Raw genomic sequence first — 21,095 nt, forward strand, 5'->3', positions numbered from 1 at the left:
CAGACTAGTGGAAGACTAAGAAAATGGTCTTCAACACTCTAAAAACAGTTGGGTCAAAAGTAACCCAATTATGGATCAAAAATGGACTGATCCACTTTATGGGTCAATTTGACCAACTTTCTGGGTTGTTTTACACAAAATGACCCATTTTGTTGACCCAAGTAAAGGATCTGACCAATATTTATGAGTTGTTTTACACTAAAAGCACCATTTCCTGACTCAAAGTTGGGTCAATTTGACCCAAGTAGAGGAGTCCATTTTTGACATATAGTTGGGTTATTTTTGACCCAACTGTTTTTAGAGTGTATAACGTCACTTCATGTTCTCAGGGCCAAGTGGCAGCCAGAAAGACTCCACATTTTATTTCATGTCCAAGACTGTTTCTGATTTTCGGTAGATGCTGCTGTTTTAATTAGCAACCAATAAACAAAAACCTGCAATTGAGCAGTAACTGCCCGGTAAAATGTTTAATATGACTACTGTATTTTCACACTCATTTTGGTTATATTATGACTATAATTTGACTCTCAAGTTTTCAATAGCAACTTCCGGTTTCAGAGATCCATCAATACCGTTGCCTTGGGGTATGTTTTGTGTTGTAACTGCTATGACACATCATGTCGAAGTTGGAGTCACAGTCAAATTCCTCAGCGGTTGGGAATAAGGCAAAAAGACAACAAGCCACAACTCGTCCAGGAGAGTCACATATCTCCAAGACTGAGTGCGCAGCTCAACGTGACCCATGCCCGTTGAGACATGTAAACTCTAAACAATGGATATTTGGACTTTATTCTTTGTCTTGTATTTGCCTTCATAAGCAGCAGCAATTCATCTGAGGACAAGGGATTTCGACAGGCTCATTTTGTAAAACTTTTTCACTGGTTTCTCTGGTGCCGTTCCTCCTAATCATGCTCTTCCAGGTCTCACTGACGTGCAAAAAAAACCCAAATATGGTCTTATTCGGGGTTTTAAAATCCTAAATAAGACCCCTGGGTTATCCCTTTTCTAAACCGAGTATACACGCTCAGAATACTTCCATTGAACAAGGCACTGGTTTGTGTTCTGCACACGCTGTGTTTGCAAGAAGTCTTGGTCCTTTGAGTACAAAAAGTACTTGATTGTGTGGCCGTCTCATGCTATGTGCTACCCACAGGACATACACAAGGAGAGATAAACAATGGCGTAGGTTTGACTTTTGAGTTCTGAAGAATTTTACTCTTGTAGCATATACAGGCTGACAAAAAGAGACATATAACTGAATCTTGAGGGATCCCAGATGTTGTGGCTATGAAGGAAAGAGGACCTAAGGTTGCTTTCAACCACAATCATGTGTCGGATCTTGTGGGGGTGGGGCCTAGGACCTGGGATGATTTTTAATTGTAAAGCACTTTGTGTTACAATCCTTGTATGAAAAGCGCTTCACAAATAAAAAATGTGATTGATTGATTGATTGATATGTCTATATATAACATATTTTTTAATATTATAATATTTTTTAAATTAAGAGCTGGTTGAAGTGGCTGGGGAGAAAGCTGCTGCCCCCGCGACCCGACCCCGGATAAGCGGTAGATGATGGATGGATGGATAAACCTACAGTAATTAAGACAAGTCATATAGATTAGTAAATATATGGCATAAAGGTATATTTTTATTAATTAATTTTAATTACAATTAAAATAGTAAAGGCATTTAAAATGAGACAGCCAACAGTTGTTACCATTTAATAACTCTGCTGTTTGGAACCTGCAAAATACTTTTGGTCAGGGGTGTCAAACTCAGGGGCTCAGGGGCCGCATTAAGGAATATATATTACCAAGTGGGCCGGATCGTTAAAATAATGGTATATGACTTAAAAACAATTGCTATCAATTATACACAGATTTTCGCTATTTGTGCGCCAGCCCTAAATTACGGAGCTCAACTGTAATCATATTATTCAAAAAAATAACCCAAATGTAAATAGAACGCGGCAACACTTTGCCTGTATGAGTTTCTGACGTGTTAAATCTACCTGTTTTGCATATAAAGGTATATATTGTTCCCAGAATGCATTGTGTGGCGCAGTTAATGAAGTTATAAGGACGTTAGTCCTTGTCATATTTGTTTATGTTAGCAGTAGATGAATTTGTGTCATATTTAACATGTTTATGTCGGTCTATGATTTAAAAAATAAATAAATAAATAAACAAAACGTAACTCTAGGTTGTGTGTAAAATAATGACATCCAGAACAATTCCGTGTATAAGTTGCATTGCTCATCTGAGGACTGCTTGTGAAATTACGAATTTATATGTTTTGATTGTGGCCGGCTGATTAATTGGTCCGACACTACTAATGTTTGTTACTTTACAAAAACTCGTGGGCCGTATGTTTGACACCCCTGCTTTTGGTGATGAAAGCTAACTCTCCTATACTCCTATAATTAAACAATATAATTTTACCTTGTTGCCTTTCTCATTGAATAGGCTCTGGACGGTATGTTGCAGGTCAGTGATTCTCTTTGCATGTAGGTAAACCTGAACAGTTTCTTTATTTCTCTATTGAAATGAATGATTCTGCAATTGGAATAATGTTTATCTTTCTGTTATATTCTAGTTTACAGGAATGAGGAGCGGCTACAATGGTGAGCTGTTAAAGGGGAGCGGGGGTTGATTTGTGTACATAAAACCCATGTTCAAACACTTGACAACGGCTTGTATCAATTCCTGTTGATTTAGGACCAGATATTTCAGTCTACTGATGTTTCTTTCTTTTCTTTCTTTCTTTCTTTATTTCTATTTATCTATCCATCTATCCATCTATCTATCTATCTGTCTATCAGGGCTGGGCGAATTTTTAAATTGAATTAATAATGACCCCTAAATTCCAATTCAATTATTGAATGTGAATTTGAATTGAGATGGCAAGCAAGAAACAGAATTGCAATTCAAATTAGAATTTCAGGAAGTAGAAAGAAATTGATGCAACATTAAAGTGTATTTATTAGTGAAGCTTTAAAGTATATAAGGCTATTTACAGCATGAATTTCATACAAATATTATTGTAATTCCACCGATGGGAGAGGCCAAAGAGGTCGGGTGTATAGAGAGCTGGGTGGCAGCCAAGGGCGGGGACCTTGGTGGACCAATCCCCGGCTACAAAAGCTGGCTCTTGCGACATGGGATGTCACCTTTCTGCCGGCAAAGAAGCCCGAGCTGGTGTGTGAGGCAGAGAACTTTTGACTAGACATATGCTGCTCTTTCACCGGACCGGTTCCACACCGAAACAGTATTTTTTGTCCACCGATGTTCACGTTATCACTTTTTGTGACTTTTTCGGGGCCGAGCGGTTACAACGGAACCACATTTTAAAACCATCTCGGAGGTGGTTCTGCAGCGCCGGTCGTCTGGGGCCGAGCGGGGTCATGTCGCCACTGTCATCAGATTGGCCGACAGCAACGCAGCAAGCAACGCAGCAAGCAACGCAGCAAGCAACGCAGCAAGCAACGCAGCAAGCAACGCAGCAAGCAACGCAGCAAGCAACGCAGCAAGCAACGCAGCAAGCAACGCCTTGGCACACGCCCATTTCCTTATTTTACACAAGCGAGGCAAAAAATAAAAAATGTCACCACAATATATATTCTGTACAATGTGCCCCTGCTAATTGCAGGTGATAGGGACCAGGGCAGCTTACAAATCCTTGTGTAATTGACATCCATTAAAAAGGATGTAGGCTATAGATTGGTTGATTGATTAAAGACCATATGTATCTTGTGCAGTTAAATTTGTATTAGCTAATAGTCCGTAACCGCTAGCCTTGCATCGTTGTAGCTGAATGGATACTATTCTATGACAGAATTAGTCTCTTCTCACTCCCTATTTGGGATCGAACCATGGGTGCAGTCCAGTGTATTTTTTATTTATTTTATGGGATTGAAACCATATTTCTCGAATTATCGAATCTACCGTCTAAAGCAGAAGTGGACAAAGTCGGTCCTCGAGGGCCGGAGTCCTGCATGGCGCAGGGAAACATCCAAAACCTGCAGAATTCCGGCACTCGAGGACCGACTTTGCTCACCTCTAGTCTAAAGTATTTTTAGTTTTCAAATATGGATCGAGTTCAGAGCTTTTGCATAGGTTAATAGTCAATTTTTCACCTGCTAGCTTTGCACTGGTGTAGCTCAGTGGTTACTTCATCAAGAAACAATTCTATAACAAAATTCGCCTCTTCTCGATACCCACTTGGGATCGAACTATGGGTGCTTTCCAGTGTGTTTTTTATTCATTTAACGGGTTTGGCACTGAAGTTCTTGAATTATCGAATCTACCATCGAAAGGCTGTGCACTAGTGGACAATGTTTCATTTGCCTATTTTTAGTTTTCAAAAATGGATTGCGTTCAGAGCAAGTTTTGCATAGGCTAATAGTCCATTTGTTGACTTCGCACTGGTGTAACTCAGTGGTTACTTCATCAAGAAACAATTCTATGACAGAATACGCCTCTTGTCAATCCCTACATGGGATCGAAATACGGGTGCTGTCCAGTGTGTTTTTTATTCATTTAACGGGTTTGGCACTGAAGTTCTTGAATTATCGAATCTACCATCAAAAGGCTTTACACTAGTGGACCGTGTTCCAATTGCCTATTTTTAGTTTTGAAATATGAATTTTGTTCAGAGTAAGTTTTGCATAGGCTAATAGTCCATTTGTTACCCATTGGTTGCACTGGTGTAGCTCAGTGGTTACTTCATTAAGAAACAATTTAATGACAAAATTCCCCTCTTCTTAATTCCTACCTTGGATCGAACCACGGGTGCTGTCCAGTGTGTTTTTATTCATTTAAAGGCTTTTGGCACTAAAATTCTTATATTATCAAATCTACCATCAAAAGGCTACACGCTAGTGGACTGTAATTAATTTGTCTATTTTAAGTTTTCAAATATGAATCTTTTTTTTTTTTTTTTTGGGAGAGCTCAGTATTGTTCATTCGGTAATTTTACCGATTTGACATGTCATCATCATTGCTCTCCTTTTTTTAATTTTTTATTTTTTTTTATATATATATATACAGTATATATATATTTTTTGTATTTTTATTTTTTTTTGTATGTGGGTGAATATGTGTATGTGCGTGCGTGCGTGCGTGCGTGCGTGCATGCAATCATTAGTTCACCTAAAACCTATAAGAAAATAAATAAATCCCATACCGTTTCGTGAGGCCGTCAGGAAACTCGAGAAAGGACCAAAGAAAAGAAAAGAAAGTGAAATCCAGCACCGACCAGTCACCACCCACCAGGCCACCAACCAGAGTCCTTCACCAACCCCAGAGACATCTAAATTTCAACAAATCAGGGAGACCTCAAGAGACCAAAGGAGAGACTGAGGAAAGGAAGGAAGGACAGACGAAGCGGAGTGAGATGCACAGACACCAGCCTCCACCGATTCAATGACCTGAGGAAGATTGTGTCTGAGTTTCGATAGATGCTGGTGTGGTGGATCTGGCGTGCATGAAAATCTCCACCCAAAGAGGGGAGCCGTCGACCCCCGCCAGGACAGAGCAAGCGCAATACCTCAGGGCCTCCCAGGCCGCGGCAGTGCCAAAGGACGACCCCCGGGCCCCGCAGGGGCAACCGGCCGGAGAGCAAACCCAGGAGCAGGAGTGCCCCCCACCCCAACGCGGCCCGCGCCCCCAACCCAACGCAGCAGGACGGGGCACTGCAGGCCCGCCAGGAACCCCATCGGCCCACAGCCCCCGCTCCCCCCACAACTACTTACTTCATCAAGAAACAAATCTATGACAGATTTTGCCTCTTCTCAATCCCTACTTGGGATCGAACCACGGGTTACTTCCAGTGTGTTTTACAATAATTTAAAGAGTTTTGCAATTAAATTCTTGAATTATCAAATCTACCATCAAAAGGCTATGCACTAGTGGACAATGTTTCATTTGTCTATTTTTAGTTTTTCAATATGAATCTCTTTCAGAGTAAGTTTTGCATAGGCTAATAGTACATTTGTCACCCATTGGCTTTGCACTGGTGTAGCTCAGTGGTTACTTTATCAAGAAACAAATCTATTACAGAATTTGCCTCTACTCTATCCCTCCTTGGGATTTAACCACGGGTACTGTCCAGTGTTTGTTTTTTGTTTTTTTCATTTAAAGGTTTTGGCACTGAAATGTTTGAATTATCGAGTCCACTAGTGGACTGTAATTAATTTTCCTGTTTTTAGTTTTCAAATATGAATCTCGTTCAGAGCAAGTTTTGCATTGGCTAATAGTCCATTTGTCACCCTTGAGCTCCGCACTGGTGTAGCTCAGTGGTTACTTCATCAAGAAACAATTCTATGACAAAATTTTCCTCTTCTAAAGCCCTACTTGGGATCGAACTCCGGGTGCTGTCCAGTGTATTTTACATTCATTTAAAGGTTTTGGCACTAAAATTCTTAAATTATCAAATCTACCATCTAAAGGCTATGCACTAGTGGACTGTAATTAATTTTCCTGTTTTTAGTTTTCAAATTTGAATCTCGTTCAGAGCAAGTTTTGCCTAGGCTAATAGTCCGTTTGTCACCAGTTAACTTTGCACAGGTGTAGCTCAGTGGTTACTTCATCAAGAAACAATTTAATGACAGAATTCCCCTCTTCTTAATTCCTACCTTGGATCGAACCACGGCTGCTCTCCAGTGTGTTTTCATTCATTTAAAGGCTTTTGGCACTAAAATTCTTAAATGATCAAATCTACCATCAAAAGGCTATACGCTAGTGGACTGTAATTCATTTGTCTATTTTTAGTTTTCAAATATGAATATCGTTCAGAGCAAGTTTTGCGAAGGCTAATAGTCCATTTGTTACCTGCTGGCTTTGCACTGGTTTAGCGTGGTTACTTCATCAAGAAACAATTCTATGACATAATTCCCCTCTTCTCAATCCCTGTTTGGGATAGAACCACGGGTGCCAGTTTGTTTTTTATTAATTTAAAGGAATTGGCACTAAAATTCTTGAATTATCGGATATACTATCGAAAGGTTATGTACTTGTGGACCCTGTGTTATTTATTTTTAGTTTTTTAACAGTGCAAGTTTTGCATTGGCTAATAATTTGTCACCTGTTTTTGCTTTGCACTGGTGTTGCTTCGTGGTTGCTTCTTCAAGGAACTATGACAAAATAGTCCTTTCATTTGGGATTGAACCACGGGTGCTGTCCAGTGTTTTTTTTTTATTCATTTAAAGGCTTTGGCAATGAAATTCTTGAATTATCGAATCTACCATGAAAATGCTATACACCAGTGGACTGTGTTTAATTTCCCTATTTTTAGTTTTTAAATATGAATCTCGTTCAAAACAAGTTTTGCATAGGATAATAGTCCATTTCTCACCTGCTAGCTTAACACTGGTGAAGCTCAGTCGTTACTTCATCAAGAAACAATTGTATGACAAAATTTGCCTCTTTTCAATCCCTGCTTGGGATCCAACCACTGGTGCTGTCCAGTGTGTTTTTTATTTATTTAAAAGGTTTGGCACTGAAATTCTTGAATTATCGAATCTACCATCGAAAGGGTATGCACTAGTGGACTCTGTTTCATATGTCTATTTTTAAATTTCAAATATGGATCTCGTTCAGAGCAAGTTTTGCGTACTCTAATAGTCCATTTGTCACCCCTTAGCTTCGCACTGGTGTTGCTCAGTGGTTACTTTATCAAGAAACAATTATATGACAGAATTTGCCTATTCTCAATCCCTACTTGGGATCGAACCATGGGTTCTGTCCAGTGTATTTTTCATTTATTTAAAGGTTTTGGCACTGAAATTCTTGAATTATCTAATCTACCATCAAAAGGCTATGCACCAGTGGAAAATAATTCATATGGCTATTTTTAGTTTTCAAATATGGTTTGCGTTCAGTCCATTTTTCACCCCTGAGCTTGGCAATGGTGTAGCTAAGTTGTTACTTCATCATGAAACAATTCTATGACAGAATTCGCCTCTTTTCAATCCCTACTTGGAATCGAACCATGGGTGCTATCCAGTGTGTTTTACATTAATTTAAAGGTTTTGGCATTGAAATGTTTGAATTATTGAATCTACCATCTAAAGGCTATACACCAGTGGACTGTGTTTAATTTGCCTATTTTTAGCTATTAAATATGAATCTCGTTCAAATCAAGTTTTGCATTGGCTAATAGTCCATTTGTCACCTGCTAGCTTAGCACTGGTTTAGCTCAGTGGTTACTTCATCAAGAAATAATTCTATGACAGAATTCACCTCTTCTCAATCCCTTCATGGGATCAAACCACGGGTGCTGTCCAGTGTTTTTTTTTTATTCATTTAAAGGAATTGGCACTAAAATTCTTGAATTATCGAATCTACCATCAAAACGCTATACACTAGTGGACTGCGTTTAATTTGCCTATCTTTAGTTTTTAAATATGAATCTCTTTCAGGGCAATTTTTGCATTGGCTAATAGTCCATTTGTCACCTGCTAGCATAGCACTGGTGTAGCTCAGTGGTTACTTCATCACGAAACAATTCTATGACAGAATTCCCCTCTTATCAATCCCTTCTTGGGATCAAACCATGGGTGCTGTCCAGTGTTTTTTTTTCATTCATTTAAAGGAATTGGCACTAAAATTCTTGAATTATCGAATCTACCATCAAAACGCTATACACTAGTGGACTGTGTTTAATTTGCCTATTTTTAGTTTTTAAATATTAATCTCGTTCAAAACGAGTTTTGCATAGGCTAATTAGTTCATTTGTCACCTGCTAGTTTTACACTGGTATAGCTCAGTGGTTACTTCATCAAGAAACAGTTCTATGACAGAATTCGCCTCTTCTCAATCCCTATTTGGGATTGAACCATGGGTGCTGTCCAGTGTGTTTTTAAATCATTTAAAGATTTTTTATCTCACTGAAATTCTTGAATTATTGAATCTACCATCAAAACGCTATACACTTGTGGACTGTGTTTAATTTGCCTATTTTTAGTTTTTAAATATTAATTTCGTTCAAAACGAGTTTTGCATAGGCTAATTAGTCAATTTGTCACCTGCTAGTTTTACACTGGTATAGCTCAGTGTTTACTTCATCAATAAACAATTCTATGACAGAATTCCCCTCTTCTCAATCCCTTCTTGGGATCAAACCACGGGTGCTGTCCAGTGCTTGTTTTATTCATTTAAAGGAATTGGCACTAAAATTCTTGAATTATCGAATCTGCCATCAAAAGGCTATGCACTAGTGGACAATGTTTCAATTGCAAATTTTTAGTTTTCAGACATGGATCTAGTTCAGAGCAAGTTTTGCATAGGCTAATTAGTCCATTTGTCACCTGCTAGCTTTACACTGGTATAGCTCAGGGTTTACTTCATCAAGAAACAATTCTATGACAGAATTTGCCTCTTCTCAATCCCTACTTGGGATTGAACCATGGGTGCTGTCAAGTGTGTTTTTAAATCATTTAAAGGGTTTGGATCTGAAATTCTTGAATTATCGAATCTACCATCAAAACGCTATACACTAGTGGACTGTGTTTAATTTGCCTATTTTTAGTTTTTAAATATGAATCTCGTTCAGAGCAAGTTTTGCATTGGCTAATAGTCCATTTGTCACCTGCTAGCTTAGCACTGGTTTAGCTCAGTGGTTACTTCATCAAGAAACAATTGTATGACAAAATTGGCCTATTCTCAATCCCTACTTGGGATCCAGCCACTGGTGCTGTCCAGTGTGTTTTTAATTCATTTAAAAGGTTTGGCACTGAAATTCTTGAATTATCGAATCTACCATCAAAATGCTATACACCAATGGACTGTGTTTAATTTGACTATTTTTAGTTTTTAAATATGAATCTCGCTCAAAACAAGTTTTGCATAGGCTAATAGTTCATTTGTCACCTGCTATCTTAGCACTGGTTTAGCTCAGTGGTTACTTCATCAAGAAACAATTCTATGACAGAATTCCTTTCTTCTCAATCCCTTCTTTGGATCAAACCATGGGTGCTGTCCAGTTTTTTTTTTTTATTAATTTAAAGGAATTGGCACTAAAATTCTTGAATTATCGAATCTACCTTCCAAAGGCTATGCACGAGTGGACAATGTTTCATTTGCCTATTTATAGTTTTTAAATATGAATCTTGTTCAAAACAAGTTTTGCATAGGCTTAAATTTGTCACCTGCTAGTTTTACACTGGCATAGCTCAGTGATTACTTCATCAAGAAACAATTCTATGACAGAATTTGCCTCTACTCAATCCCTCCTTGGGATTGAACTATGGGTGCTGTCCAGTGTGTTTTTAAATCATTTAAAGGGGTTGGCACTGAAATTCTTGAATTATTGAATCTACCATCAAAACGCTATACACCAATGGACTGTGTTTGATTTGCCTATTTTTAGTTTTTAAATATGAATCTCGTTCAAAACGAGTTTTGCATAGGCTAATATTTCATTTGTCACCTGCTAGCATAGCACTGGTGTAGCTCAGTGGTTACTTCATCAAGAAACAATTGTATGACAAAATTGGCCTATTCTCAATCCCTACTTGGGATCCAACCACTGGTGCTGTCCAGTGTGTTTTTAATTTATTTAAAAGGTTTGGCACTGAAATTCTTGAATTAATGAATCTACCATCAAAACGCTATACACCAGTGGACTGTGTTTATTTTGCCTATTTTTAGTTTTTAAATATGAATTGAAGACATTTAATATTTTCAATTTGATGTTTTACTGTTTTTGAATTTACTTATAGGCATATCAATGTGATATAATCATGAGTGTTTAATAGAATACAGTGGAGTAATGATTTTGTGAACTTTATTTTATCCTCTCACCCTCAAAGCTATTGAAGATAGGAATGTGCATGATGTTATTTAGAGCCTTTTGGCATTAGAGACTAAAAGTCTGGGGTAGATCCTAATTGCATTTCTCCCCCAGTCAAGAAGGGGAACTGAATGTAAATGTCTGTTTACTAATAACATCACTTCTGCTTACTAATAACATCACGTCTGCTTGCTAATAACATCAACATTTGGTCACTAGGAGATGACATGTCTGCCCTTTGTTCAATCAAGAGCCAGGAGGAGGAACCTTTTATCTTTTTTGTATAAATGAGTCAATGTTCTGTAAATTGTCACACACACTTGGGGGAATCCACGTTGCATACAGATGTGGTTGTCTTGACTGTGTCTTTAGAGGCCTCTAAATAAATTATTGCAAGAAAACTTCTTCATCAGATCCTGAATACAATTATTTTGGACACGCAAAGATTACACTTAAAATAGTAATCAAAATATTCCTTCAGAATCTCGTTCAAAACAAGTTTTGCATAGGCTAATAGTTCATTTGTCACCTGCTATCTTAGCACTGGTTTAGCTCAGTGGTTACTTCATCAAGAAACAATTCTATGACAAAATTCCTCTCTTCTCAATCCCTTCTTTGGATCAAACCATGGGTGCTGTCCAGTGTTTTTTTTTTATTCATTTAAAGGAATTGGCACTAAAATTCTTGAATTATCGAATCTACCTTCAAAAGGCTATGCACGAGTGGACAATGTTTCATTTGCCTATTTTTAGTTTTTAAATATGAATCTCGTTCAAAACAGGTTTTGCATAGGCTAACATTTGTCACCTGCTAGCTTTACACTGGTATAGCTCAGTGTTTACTTCATCAAGAAACAATTCTATGACAGAATTTGCCTCTACTCAATCCCTCCTTGGGATTGAACTATGGGTGCTGTCCAGTGTGTTTTTAAATCATTTAAAGGGTTTGGCACTGAAATTCTTGAATTATCGAATCTACCATCAAAACGCTATACAACAGTGGACTGTGTTTAATTTGCCTATTTTTAGTTTTTAAATATGAATCTCGTTCAAAATGAGTTTTGCATAGGCTAATAGTTCATTTGTCACCTGCTGTTATAGCACTGCTGTAGCTCAGTGGTTACTTCATCAAGATACAATTGTGTGACAAAGTTGGCCTATTCTCAATCCCTACTTGGGATCTAACCAGTGGTGCTGTCCATTGTGTTTTTAATTTATTTAAAAGGTTTAGCACTGAAATTCTTGAATTATCAAATCTACCTTCAAAACGCTATACACCAGTGGACTGTGTTTAATTTGCCTATTTTTAGTTTTCATACATGGATCTAGTTCAGAGCAAGTTTTGCATAGGCTAATTAGTCCATTTGTCACCTGCTAGTTTTACTCTGGTATAGCTCAGTGTTTACTTCATCAAGAAACAATTCTATGACAGAATTCCCCTCTTCTCAATCCCTTCTTGGGATCAAACCACGGGTGCTGTCCAGTGTTTATTTTTATTCATTTAAAGGTTTAGCACTGAAATTCTTGATTTATCGAATCTACCATCAAAACGCTATACACCAGTGGACTGTGTTTAATTTGCCTATTTTTAGTTTTTAAACATGAATGTCGTTCAAAACAAGTTTTGCATAGGCTAATAGTTTATTTGTCACCTGCTAGCATAGCACTGGTGTAGCTCAGTGGTTACTTCATCAAGAAACAATTCTATGACAGAATTCCTCTCTTCTCAATCCTTTCTTGGGATCAAACCATGGGTGCTGTCCAGTGTGTTTTTAAATCATTTAAAGGGTTTGGCACTGAAATTCTTGAATTATTGAATCTACCATCAAAACGCTATACACTTGTGGACTGTGTTTAATTTGCCTATTTTTAGTTTTTAAATATTAATTCCGTTCAAAACGAGTTTTGCATAGGCTAATTAGTCAATTTGTCACCTGCTAGTTTTAAACTGGTATAGCTCAGTGTTTACTTCATCAATAAACAATTCTATGACAGAATTCCCCTCTTCTCAATCCCTTCTTGGGATCAAACCACGGGTGCTGTCCAGTGTTTTTTTTTATTCATTTAAAGGAATTGGCACTAAAATTCTTGAATTATCGAATCTACCATCAAAACGCTATACACTAGTGGACTGTGTTTAATTTGCCTATTTTTAGTTTTTAAATATGAATCTCATTCAGAGCAAGTTTTGCATTGGTTAATAGTTCATTAGTCACCTGCTAGCATAGCACTGGTGTAGCTCAGTGGTTACTTCATCAAGAAACAATTCTATGACAGAATTTGCCTCTTCTCAATCCCTACTTGGGATCGAAATGCGGGTGCTGTCCACTTTATTTTACATTCATTTAACGGTTTTGGCTCAAAAATTCTTAATATTATCAAATCTACCATCAAAAGGCTACACGCTAGTGGACTGTAATTAATTTGTCTATTTTTAGTTTTCAAATATGAATCTTGTTCAGAGCAAGTTTTGCATTGGCTAATAGTCCATTTGTCACCTGCTAGTTTAGCTCAGTGGTTACTTCATCAAGAAACAATTCTATGACAGAATTCCCCTCTTCTCAATCCCTTCTTGGGATCAAACCACGGGTGCTGTCCAGTGTGTTTTTAAATAATTTAAAGGGTTTGGCACTGAAATTCTTGAATTATCGAATCTACCATCAAAACGCTATACACTAGTGGACTGTGTTTAATTTGCCTATTTTTAGTTTTTAAATATGAATCTCGTTCAGAGCAAGTTTTGCATTGGCTAATAGTCCATTTGTCACCTGCTAGCTTAGCACTGGTTTAGCTCAGTGGTTACTTCATCAAGAAACAATTCTATGACAGAATTTGCCTCTACTCAATCCCTCCTTGGGATTGAACTATGGGTGCTGTCCAGTGTGTTTTTAAATCATTTAAAGGGTTTGGCACTGAAATTCTTGAATTATCGAATCTACCATCAAAACACTATACACTAGTGGACTGTGTTTAATTTGCCTATTTTTAGTTTTTAAATATGAATCTCGTTCAGAGCAAGTTTTGCATTGGCTAATAGTCCATTTGTCACCTGCTAACTTAGCACTGGTTTAGCTCAGTGGTTACTTCATCAAGAAACAATTCTATGACAGAATTCCCCTCTTCTCAATTCCTTCTTGGGATCAAACCATGGGTGCTGTCCAGTGTTTTTTTTTATTCATTTAAAGGAATTGGCACTAAAATTCTTGAATTATCGAATCTACCATCAAAACGCTATACACTAGTGGACTGTGTTTAATTAGCCTATTTTTAGTTTTTAAATATGAATCTCGTTCAAAACAAGTTTTGCATAGGCCAACATTTGTCACCTGCTAGCTTTACACTGGTATAGCTCAGTGTTTACTTCATCAAGAAACAATTCTATGACAGAATTTGCCTCTACTCAATCCCTCCTTGGGATTGAACTATGGGTGCTGTCCAGTGTGTTTTTAAATCATTTAAAGGGTTTGGCACTGAAATTCTTGAATTATCGAATCTACCATCAAAACGCTATACACCAGTGGGCTGTGTTTAATTTGCCTATTTTTAGTTTTTAAATATGAATCTCGTTCAAAATGAGTTTTGCATAGGCTAATAGTTCATTTGTCACCTGCTGTTATAGCACTGCTGTACCTCAGTGGTTACTTCATCAAAAAACAATTGTGTGACAAAGTTGGCCTATTCTCAATCCCTACTTGGGATCTAACCACTGGTGCTGTCCATTGTGTTTTTAATTTATTTAAAAGGTTTAGCACTGAAATTCTTGAATTATCGAATTTACCTTCAAAACGCTATACACCAGTGGACTGTGTTTAATTTGCCTATTTTTAGTTTTCATACATGGATCTAGTTCAGAGCAAGTTTTGCATAGGCTAATTAGTCCATTTGTCACCTGCTACTTTTACTCTGGTATAGCTCAGTGTTTACTTCATCAAGAAACAATTCTATGACAGAATTCCCCTCTTCTCAATCCCTTCTTGGGATCAAACCACGGGTGCTGTCCAGTGTTTATTTTTATTCATTTAAAGGTTTAGCACTGAAATTCTTGATTTATCGAATCTACCATCAAAACGCTATACACCAGTGGACTGTGTTTAATTTGCCTATTTTTAGTTTTTAAACATGAATGTCGTTCAAAACAAGTTTTGCATAGGCTAATAGTTCATTTGTCACCTGCTAGCATAGCACTGGTGTAGCTCAGTGGTTACTTCATCAAGAAACAATTCTATGACAGAATTCCTCTCTTCTCAATCCTTTCTTGGGATCAAACCATGGGTGCTGTCCAGTGTGTTTTTTATTCATTTAAAGGGTTTGGCACTGAAATTCTTGAATTATCGAATCTACCATCAAAACACTATACACTAGTGGACTGTGTTTGATTTGCCTATTTTTAGTTTTTAAATATGAATCTCGTTCAAAACGAGTTTTGCATAGGCTAATATTTCATTTGTCACCTGCTAGCATAGCACTGGTGTAGCTCAGTGGTTACTTCATCAAGAAACAATTGTATGACAAAATTGGCCTATTCTCAATCCCTACTTGGGATCCAACCACTGGTGCTGTCCAATGTGTTTTTAATTTATTTAAAAGGTTTGGCACTGAAATTCTTGAATTATCAAATCTACCATCAAAACGCTATGCACCAGTGGACTGTGTTTGATTTGCCTATTTTTAGTTTTTAAATATGAATCTTGTTCAAAACAAGTTTTGCATAGGCTAATATTTCATTTGTCACCTGCAAGCATAGCACTGGTGTAGCTCAGTGGTTACTTCATCAAGAAACAATTGTATGACAAAATTGGCCTATTCTCAATCCCTACTTGGGATCCAACCACTGGTGCTGTCCAGTGTGTTTTTAATTTATTTAAAAGGTTTGGCACTGAAATTCTTGAATTATTGAATCTACCATCAAAACGCTATACACCAGTGGACTGTGTTTATTTTGCCTATTTTTAGTTTTCAAATATGAATCTCGTTCAAAACAGGTTTTGCATAGGCTAATAGTTCATTTGTCACCTGCTATCTTAGCACTGGTTTAGCTCAGTGGTTACTTCATCAAGAAACAATTCTATGACAGAATTCCTCTCTTCTCAATCCCTTCTTTGGATCAAACCATGGGTGCTGTCCAGTGTTTTTTTTTTATTCATTTAAAGGAATTGGCACTAAAATTCTTGAATTATCGAATCTACCTTCAAAAGGCTATGCACGAGTGGACAATGTTTCATTTGCCTATTTTTCGTTTTTAAATATGAATCTCGTTCAAAACAAGTTTTGCATAGGCTTACATTTGTCACCTGCTAGTTTTACACTGGTATAGCTCAGTGTTTACTTCATCAAGAAACAATTCTATGACAGAATTTGCCTCTACTCAATCCCTCCTTGGGATTGAACTATGGGTGCTGTCCAGTGTGTTTTTAAATCATTTAAAGGGTTTGGCACTGAAATTCTTGAATTATTGAATCTACCATCAAAACGCTATACACTTGTGGACTGTGTTTAATTTGCCTATTTTTAGTTTTTAAATATTAATTCCGTTCAAAACGAGTTTTGCATAGGCTAATTAGTCAATTTGTCACCTGCTAGTTTTACACTGGTATAGCTCAGTGTTTACTTCATCAATAAACAATTCTATGACAGAATTCCCCTCTTCTCAATCCCTACTTGGGATTGAACCATGGGTGCTCTCCAGTGTTTTTTTTTTATTCATTTAAAGGAATTGGCACTAAAATTCTTGAATTATCGAATCTACCATCAAATCGCTATACACTAGTGGACTGTGTTTAATTTGCCTATTTTTAGTTTTTAAATATGAATCTCATTCAGAGCAAGTTTTGCATTGGCTAATAGTTCATTTGTCACCTGCTAGCATAGCACTGGTGTAGCTCAGTGGTTACTTCATCAAGAAACAATTCTATGACAGAATTTGCCTCTTCTCAATCCCTACTTGGGATCGAAATACGGGTGCTGTCCACTTTAATTTACATTCATTTAACGGTTTTGGCTCAAAAATTCTTAATATTATCAAATCTACCATCAAAAGGCTACACGCTAGTGGACTGTAATTAATTTGTCTATTTTTAGTTTTCAAATATGAATCTTGTTCAGAGCAAGTTTTGCATTGGCTAATAGTCCATTTGTCACCTGCTAATTTAGCACTCGTTTAGCTCAGTGGTTACTTCATCAAGAAACAATTCTATGACAGAATTCCCCTCTTCTCAATCCCTTCTTGGGATCAAACCACGGGTGCTGTCCAGTGCTTGTTTTATTCATTTAAAGGAATTGGCACTAAAATTCTTGAATTATCGAATATGCCATCAAAAGGCTATGCACTAGTGGACAATGTTTCATTTGCAAATTTTTAGTTTTCAAACATGGATCTAGTTCAGAGCAAGTTTTGCATAGGCTAATTAGTCCATTTGTCACCTGCTAGCTTTACACTGGTATAGCTCAGTGTTTACTTCATCAAGAAACAATTCTATGACAGAATTTGCCTCTTCTCAATCCCTACTTGGGATTGAACCATGGGTGCTGTCCAGTGTGTTTTTAAATCATTTAAAGGGTTTGGCACTGAAATTCTTGAATTATCGAATCTACCATCAAAACACTATACACTAGTGGACTATGTTTAATTTGCCTATTTTTAATTTTTAAATATGAATCTCGTTCAGAACAAGTTTTGCATTGGCTAATAGTCCATTTGTCACCTGCTAGCTTAGCACTGGTTTAGCTCAGTGGTTACTTCATCAAGAAACAATTCTATGACGGAATTCCCCTCTTCTCAATCCCTTCTTGGGATCAAACCATGGGTGCTGTCCAGTGTTTTTTTTTTATTCATTTAAAGGAATTGGCACTAAAATTCTTGAATTATCGAATCTACCATCAAAACGCTATACACTAGTGGACTGTGTTTAATTAGCCTATTTTTAGTTTTTAAATATTAATCTTGTTCAAAAGGAGTTTTTCATAGGCTAATTAGTCCATTTGTCACCTGCTAGCTTTACACTGGTATAGCTCAGTGGTTACTTCATCAAGAAACAATTGTGTGACAAAATTGGCCTATTCTCAATCCCTACTTGGGATCCAACCACTGCATACCTGTCAACCTCTGCCGATAACTGCCCTTATAAATGATTATGATTCCCCTTACAAACCCCAAAAAAACCTTACAAACACCGTACGACGCATGTTTACTCGCGGTAACCAGACAGTGTAATAGAAATAACAAAGGTATATTCAATTTAAAAAGTTTACAATGCAATAAACTGTGCCTTCAGTGCTTCCTATTGTAAGCCAATGTGCATGATTTAGCAGACTTTATCTGCTCTAATGAGGGTCTCACTTGTGAGCAACAGTTGTCACAGTTCAATCTCATCTGTAATAAAGAAGTAAGAGTGTCTGTTCCCATTGTCTTTCTGTACTCTGTATGAATTTTCCTCACATGGCTGAAAACCCGCTCGCTATCAGCATTACTGTGAGGAAGGCTGAGTAAAATTAGATACATCTTTCTCATCAGTGGAAAGCGATCCAGCCCCAAACCAGTTTTCATTTTGAACACATGAGGCCAAAATGTCTCTGGACGAATTGGTTGTCGATCCTGACTTTTCTGAGGGAGAAGATCATCAGGTATTAGTTGATAGTCTTCCCATTCATCTTTTAATTGTTCCTGATCAAAGTCTGGTGTAAACTTGTTTGCAAGCTTAACAATACTTGTGTAATCCAACATCTCTCTCTTTCTTGGGTCCAACACCACAAAGTCACTCAGTATTGTATTCTCAAATGGAAATTTTTGTATCATTTTAGTTACAACAGCCTCGTAGAAGGAGCGAACAGAGGAAAAAAAAGTTGCTTGCATGGCTGGTGTGATGCTTTGCCTGATTTCATCCTCCTCATTGGTGTCTTGGAAGAGGGCCCTGGTGCCCAAGCCAACAGCAAGCCTGCTATCTTCATGCTGCAGACATCTGTTTGTATAATCAACTGCCAGCAGGCTATCAGCAGATTTGACATGTTCCATTTGCACAAATTTCACCAAGAGTTTCTTTAAAAGTCTTTCTATTTCTGGTAGCAAATCTCCAATCATACATGCCTCTGTTTGGAACACAATATTGAATTGATTTATTTGAGGCAGGATGAAGCTGAGGAAGTGGAGTGTGAGGAGAGTAACGGTCTTGAAGTCGATCATGGATGCTTTTCACTTTACCTGCCCTTTCAACATCCGCATGGCTAGCGAAGTAGCTTTTGAGTGCTTCGTACTGAGACAATGTTCTTTCAACCACTTTTTGCAGAGACAACCATCGTGTCGGACAATGCTTTAGGATTTTTTCTTGCTCGGAATTTGTAAAGTCCTGAAACTCTTTAAAATCCTCAATTCGTTTGGAACTATTTTTAAAAAAAATTAAATATATCCACCAGCAAGTCATCTATGTTTACTGGCAATGTCTTCAGTCCATCTTTGACACACAGATTGCCAAGATGACAAATGCATCCAACACTAAAAACAGCCCCATTTTTTTCTTTTATCCTAGACAAGACAGAGTTTTTCTTTCCAACCATGGTGTTGCAATTGTCGCTTGCAAATCCCACAACATTACTCCATGGAATGTCATTTTCTTGTAAAATGTTGTCAATAACGGCAAAGATTGATGCTGCTGTGCCTGATGCCAACTCTGGTAAATCGAGGAGTCTGGTATTTGTGTTCTCCCCATAAAAGAAGTGAGCTAACACAACAAGTCGCTTTTTGGTAGTACGATCATTGCTTTCATCAATCATGAGGGTAAATGGGTGAGTTCTGCAGTACTGAATGACGTCTTGGGTGTAGCCACGTGCAAGGCTCTCCTTAACAATCATCGTAGCCTTGGTCCTCCGACATGCAAACTCCTGCAAAAATATAATATTAAAATATAAAATTTTAATTTTTGACACGTGCCATAAATGCTGATTCATTGTAGATATGAATGATAATAATAATAATAATAATAAATTACCTTAGCTGTCTGTGAATCTGGAAACATAACTTTCACCAAATCCGAGAAGTGGTCCGCAGCTGTGAAAGCAATGTTGTGCTCAGCAAGAAAATGGCAGAAGAGAATTTCCGCATTTGTCGTTTTGTGGGATGCTGCAGGATTTGCGGTAGAGACGAAGTGCTTGGTTAATGGGACATGTGAATTGTTTTTTTTCACATTCTCCACGTGTCCGGCAGTTTTAAAGTGGCTCTTCAGATCGTAAAATCCACTCGCAGCAACTTTCACGTCTTTATTGCAAGGGACACAGAATGAGAATTGAGTGCCTCTTAACGATGCTTTAATCCAGCCAGCATATTCACCTTGAAGTAACTCCCATTCTTTCTGGTGTCGACCCGATCCTTGAGTTCTTCGTTTCTTACTAGGTGGCTCCTCCATGCTTGCTTCCACGATATTTACTCTATGTATATCTACGCATGCGCATGTCAGCGCATTTTTTTCCCCCCGTACAAAAGTCGGTGTACGGCGTACATGATTTGAAATGGTAAAAAAACGTATAAAATACGTATAAAACGTACAAGTTGACAGGTATGCCACTGGTGCTGTCCAGTGTGTTTTTAATTTATTTAAAAGGTTTGGCACTGAAATTCTTGAATTATTGAATCTACCATCAAAACGCTATACACCAGTGGACTGTGTTTATTTTGCCTATTTTTAGTTTTTAAATATGAATCTCGTTCAAAACAAGTTTTGCATAGGCTAATAGTTCATTTGTCACCTGCTACCTTAGCATTGGTTTAGCTCAGTGGTTACTTCATCAAGAAACAATTCTATGACAGAATTCCTCTCTTCTCAATCCCTTCTTTGGATCAAACCATGAGTGCTGTCCAGTGTTTTTTTTATTCATTTAAAGGAATTGGCACTAAAATTCTTGAATTATCGAATCTACCTTCAAAAGGCTATGCACGAGTGGACAATGTTTCATTTGCCTATTTTTAGTTTTTAAATATGAATCTCGTTCAAAACAAGTTTTGCATAGGCTAACATTTGTCACCTGCTAGCTTTACACTGGTATAGCTCAGTGTTTACTTCATCAAGAAACAATTCTATGACAGAATTTGCCTCTACTCAATCCCTCCTTGGGATTGAACTATGGGTGCTGTCCAGTGTGTTTTTAAATCATTTAAAGGGTTTGGCACTGAAATTCTTGAATTATGGAATCTACCATCAAAACACTATACACCAGTGGACTGTGTTTAATTTGCCTATTTTTAGTTTTTAAATATGAATCTCGTTCAAAATGAGTTTTGCATAGGCTAATAGTTCATTTGTCACCTGCTGTTATAGCACT

The sequence above is a fragment of the Vanacampus margaritifer genome, chromosome 5, assembly GCF_051991255.1.
Source record: "Vanacampus margaritifer isolate UIUO_Vmar chromosome 5, RoL_Vmar_1.0, whole genome shotgun sequence".
Lineage (NCBI taxonomy): Eukaryota > Metazoa > Chordata > Actinopteri > Syngnathiformes > Syngnathidae > Vanacampus > Vanacampus margaritifer.